Genomic DNA, 5,884 nt, shown 5'->3' with positions numbered 1-5,884 from the left:
CTTGGAAGACTACTTCTCATCACTCTCTTCGTATTATTTCAATGTTTATTCATAAATGTAAATATCTATTATTTTTGTACCAATAATTTTTATGTATCAAGTTTTAGAGAATAAACAACTTTGCTTCCAATTTCTGAACTAGTGAATTCTAAATATTCTTGTTTAGTTATCGTGAGTGTTTACTTATCGACCACCCTAAAAAGCTTTAAAAATGATTATGCATACACTAATTATGGACACAAGATAGTTAAAAAAGCCGGAAAGTTAGACTGCGTATTTATTTTAAATAATGAAAACGTTGTGCAGATTATTTGCTATTCATAAGCGATCCCTGTAGTTAAGGAAAGACGCCAATTTCACGTATCAGGAATGGCGCTAATTTTGCATGTAACAGTTATCACCCCATATAGTTCACGTCACCCACTGACATCCGTTACAAAATAAGAAGCTTGTGTTCACTAAAGAGAGTTACCTCAGCAAAATAGGGTTTCGATTTTCAACAAGAAATAAAAACCGCAAAAAATTCAAGGTTATTTAAAACTTATCATTAAATTATCAACATCAAAATTAAGAGAAAAAGTGGTCATCCACAAGGAGAAAACCATCAGCCATCAATTTCGTGACACGTGTGGTATAGTGTATCTATCGGCTATTGTTTGCTTTTAAGTGCTCGTTAGTCTCCACATGGCCTTAATTCTCCATTCTTTTTCGGGGCCATATGTAACGAGGATGCCCACGTGCTGTTTGAAGGCCTTACAATGCCCAGCCTCATCAACTTGTCAAATTTCTGTTTAGCGATTGCTACTCTTCTTGGCCTTGCGTTAACTGGTGGCCCGTTCGTTATGATATGGTGTTGGATAGAATGCTTGAGATCCGCTTTACTGTACGTTACTTTTACGAGTTCGAGAAACTCCTTTAACAACAATTTACGTGGATCATCGCCGCTTTTATCTATCACTAAATTCATGGAAAGGGATTCTGTAAGTGTTCCCTTTATCGAGGTAGTGTGACTACCGTTTATGAGTCTGTGGCGCCGCGAGTCTACTAGTAGATCGACGTTACATAGGAAGTCGATGCCTATTATGGGTACTGATACGTCTGCTATGACAAAGTCCCAGTGGTATGTACCGCCTCGTCCGAAATTTAGGGACAACTTTCGTTCGCCATATGTTTTGATATCTGATTTGTTCGCTGCTTTTAGCACTAATGACGTATTAAGGTTCCTTTTATCCTTGCTTACTGGAGGTACCACGCTAATTTCCGCTCTCGTGTCCACCGAGAATTGTGCGCCTGTCATTCGGTCTTGTATATAAAATAAGCGGCTATTTGCGGGCTTTATGTTCGCTGCTGGCGTCGCCATATACAATCGTGGGTATCGCTTATCTGTCATACTAAATCTACAAGGTTGTAAACATTTTATAGCTCTATAACCGTACATTTGATGATACCAACATATCAACGGAGTTGCGCGTCCTCTAGAAGCTGATCGTCTTCTGCCGCGCGAGCCCCCTCATGACAGTCTTCGTGGCCTCTCGCTCTATGTTCACTCTGTGAACCTGCGGCACAAAACATCTACCTCTTTCTGTAGAGTACTGATTCCATCACTTACCGTCACGCTGTGTGATTGAGGGTTTGCTTGCTTCGCTCTTTTGTATATTCTATAAACTATTTTCGCTATGCTGTCTATGTCGGCGTCAGTATTTTCAACGGCTAAGATTTTCTGTTTATTGGATGGGAGTCGGCGATGCCATAGTTGATAAAACAAGCTATTGTCTATTTTTCTATCGCCTAGTAGACTTTTCATATAAGTTTTTAGCTGTGATGGAGTTCTATCCCCCATTTGTTCTTGGTTGAGAAGCTGTTCAACAGCTTATCGGTCACTTAGAGAGATAGCTTTAATTACTGCTTGCTTTAATACGTCGTATGGCCTTTCAGTGTCCGGTTTAGATAACGCCTCTCGTACGCTATCTGCTACTTCATCTGGAGGCCAAATTTATCTCTTTGCAAGTTAATACGATTAGCCAGAAAATAATTTTTGAGTCTAATAAACCACAGCTGTGGGTCAGTGACCTTAAAAGAGGGGACAGAAAGATAAAGAGTTCTCACGGACGGGGTTTGCTGTACATTTGACATAGTATTTTCGGAAGACATGTTTACAAACAAAATTTTAAATAGTACACAAATATGATGTAAATGTCACAAAGAAAAAATGGACGAGCAAAAACAATGATAATAAAAAGTGTTACAACTTATATCATAGGACAGACTTACTAAATTGCACCAATATATCAATTGTTTGTGAATGATCGTTACTTACTATGAATATTATCGTTAAGTTCAATAATGTTTGTGAGATAATGTACGTGTAATTAAGATTGTGATATAATAAATCCATATTTATGATTATACAGATAATAATCCGATTTTAGGCGAGGTGCGTTGAATTTACGGAATTAGATTATATCGTCGAAAATTGTTTTGTGTCCGTACGTTGAAATTACCAATTTCGGTCCGTGTTCGCTCGGCGAGGCCTCCAATTATGTGTTGGTCTATATTCGATATTATCCCTAACCTTCGTGTATTGTTCGACTTGATAACCATTACTCGATAACGTTCTAACGGTGTATAAATCAGGAGGCGAATACGAATGGTTCATTGCGTTTATTAATGGACCACACACAGATATCCAAAAATTACAGGCACGTTAAGCAAGCATGAAAGAGTAGTGCCGTAAAGCAGGCGAGTGAGCGTAAGAGTCGAATGAGCGAGAGATCAATCGGTCGAGAAAGTGAGTAATCAAGTGCAGTACAGTGAAGAGGATTAAGATATACAAATAGAAAAGCACGAATCATCGAATTAATTAAGCGGTTAATAGTAAGGCTAGCAGAAAGAATATATGCGTAGGAAGTAGGCAATGCTCAAGCATATATAATAACGCAAAATTATCATAGATAACTTGTTTCAAGGACGACAGTCCGTTAAATAAGCTAACAAAAAGTTCAGAGAAATTAGATCTACAAAATGTTCAATTGTACGTGAGCTGTAACATATAACTGAGAACAGACACAGTACGAGGTGTCCTTCGAGCCACCATCACGAATGTCTGTACACATGGTGAATGTGCACTGATGCACACAACTGTCTGTCGTGAGCACGTGTGGACCGACAGTGATTGTTCATCATTGATCGATGACAGGTGGGTTGAGAGTCGGATTAGACTGATTGTTGTAGCTGACATAGAAACCACCAGATCACAATCTCCACATGCTAGTTTGATAGAGATCATTTGAAATTGCTGAGAAGAAGAGAGATTTGTCTCAGCAGACAGGTAGTTTGATGGACGTGTTAAAGTGAATGTACATTACAAGATTGATTGTTCGGTGTAAATAAACACAGAGATAAATACTTATACATTGGTGACAAGTCAAATTGTATTGTTGTGCAATCGGACGTATAGTTCGACAGAGATTGCGGTTGAGAAGAGTAGTGAAGGATGTATGGATTGGAGATGGTGTATGTAGTGTGTAGACAGTTTGTTGTGTTGGTGTATTTGTATAAGAAGTGGTGTTGGTAGTAGTTGTGGTGGTAGTTGTATTAGTATTTGTAGGAGCAGATGTGTTGATGGTGAAATTGGTAGTAGAAGTGTTGGCCTTAGAATAATGATGATAGTAATAATAAATATTATTATTCTTAATATTATTGTTGGTAGTAGTATGAGTGGTGTTGTTATTGGTAATAGTATTATTAAGTGTAGTGTTGGTGGTGGTTGATCAGGGTGTGTTTGTATGTGATGTGTTGTGTGTGTGTGTGATGAGTGCAAGTGGCGATACGGTGGCGTCCCGGTGGCGCAATGGATAGCGCGTCGGACTTCTATTCCGGAGGTTGCGGGTTCGAGTCCCGCCCGGGATGGACGCTTTTGAAAGACCCCATCTACTCAGTCATATGTGGTGAAAGCACACCTCGTGCCATCCACACACTGGCAGTTCGGAGAGACGGTTGTGAGCCGACGCACACTGTGTGTCGTGTCTCCGACACCGTTCATCCACTCCACTCGTGTTGACGGTCCGACTGAGTGGAGCTGACCGAATCCCCGTTCCTCGGTAGACATTCAGTTTGTTGTTTCACTGTCCGTCGGTCGTGGTACATATGGCGGACTTCACAGTAGATCCACTTCGTGACACTTGAGTTGGCATCGAGTTGTGCGAGTGAAAGATACGTTCGACTGACGCTATACACACCACAATCGGTCCTGTTCCCTGTCAGTTATCGATGCTAGACTAGTGTGATTTGGTGGGGCTGTCGGACCACGTCGATAACTGAGCACCGACACAGTACGAGGTGTCCTTCGAGCCACCATCACGAATGTCTGTACACATGGTGAATGTGCACTGATGCACACAACTGTCTGTCGTGAGCACGTGTGGACCGACAGTGATTGTTCATCATTGATCGATGACAGGTGGGTTGAGAGTCGGATTAGACTGATTGTTGTAGCTGACATAGAAACCACCAGATCACAATCTCCACATGCTAGTTTGATAGAGATCATTTGAAATTGCTGAGAAGAAGAGAGATTTGTCTCAGCAGACAGGTAGTTTGATGGACGTGTTAAAGTGAATGTACATTACAAGATTGATTGTTCGGTGTAAATAAACACAGAGATAAATACTTATACATTGGTGACAAGTCAAATTGTATTGTTGTGCAATCGGACGTATAGTTCGACAGAGATTGCGGTTGAGAAGAGTAGTGAAGGATGTATGGATTGGAGATGGTGTATGTAGTGTGTAGACAGTTTGTTGTGTTGGTGTATTTGTATAAGAAGTGGTGTTGGTAGTAGTTGTGGTGGTAGTCGTATTAGTATTTGTAGGAGCAGATGTGTTGATGGTGAAATTGGTAGTAGAAGTGTTGGCCTTAGAATAATGATGATAGTAATAATAAATATTATTATTCTTAATATTATTGTTGGTAGTAGTATGAGTGGTGTTGTTATTGGTAATAGTATTATTAAGTGTAGTGTTGGTGGTGGTTGATCAGGGTGTGTTTGTATGTGATGTGTTGTGTGTGTGTGTGATGAGTGCAAGTGGCGATACGGTGGCGTCCCGGTGGCGCAATGGATAGCGCGTCGGACTTCTATTCCGGAGGTTGCGGGTTCGAGTCCCGCCCGGGATGGACGCTTTTGAAAGACCCCATCTACTCTGTCATATGTGGTGAAAGCACACCTCGTGCCATCCACACACTGGCAGTTCGGAGAGACGGTTGTGAGCCGACGCACACTGTGTGTCGTGTCTCCGACACCGTTCATCCACTCCACTCGTGTTGACGGTCCGACTGAGTGGAGCTGACCGAATCCCCGTTCCTCGGTAGACATTCAGTTTGTTGTTTCACTGTCCGTCGGTCGTGGTACATATGGCGGACTTCACAGTAGATCCACTTCGTGACACTTGAGTTGGCATCGAGTTGTGCGAGTGAAAGATACGTTCGACTGACGCTATACACACCACAATCGGTCCTGTTCCCTGTCAGTTATCGATGCTAGACTAGTGTGATTTGGTGGGGCTGTCGGACCACGTCGATAACTGAGCACCGACACAGTACGAGGTGTCCTTCAAGCCACCATCACGAATGTCTGTACACATGGTGAATGTGCACTGATGCACACAACTGTCTGTCGTGAGCACGTGTGGACCGACAGTGATTGTTCATCATTGATCGATGACAGGTGGGTTGAGAGTCGGATTAGACTGATTGTTGTAGCTGACATAGAAACCACCAGATCACAATCTCCACATGCTAGTTTGATAGAGATCATTTGAAATTGCTGAGAAGAAGAGAGATTTGTCTCAGCAGACAGGTAGTTTGATGGACGTGTTAAAGTGAATGT

General features: G+C 41.6%; 1 non-coding gene across 1 annotated transcript; it reads left to right on the top strand.

Moving 5' to 3' along the window:
- Window positions 1–5,099: 5,099 nt before the first annotated feature.
- Smp_tRNA_01181_Arg_TCT.1.1 lies at window positions 5,100–5,171 on the top strand. Its single transcript has one exon. It is a non-coding gene (tRNA).
- Window positions 5,172–5,884: the final 713 nt, after the last annotated feature.

Source organism: Schistosoma mansoni (assembly GCF_000237925.1).
Source record: "Schistosoma mansoni, WGS project CABG00000000 data, chromosome W unplaced supercontig 0272, strain Puerto Rico, whole genome shotgun sequence".
Lineage (NCBI taxonomy): Eukaryota > Metazoa > Platyhelminthes > Trematoda > Strigeidida > Schistosomatidae > Schistosoma > Schistosoma mansoni.
This window is presented reverse-complemented; position numbering and strand designations above follow the sequence as displayed.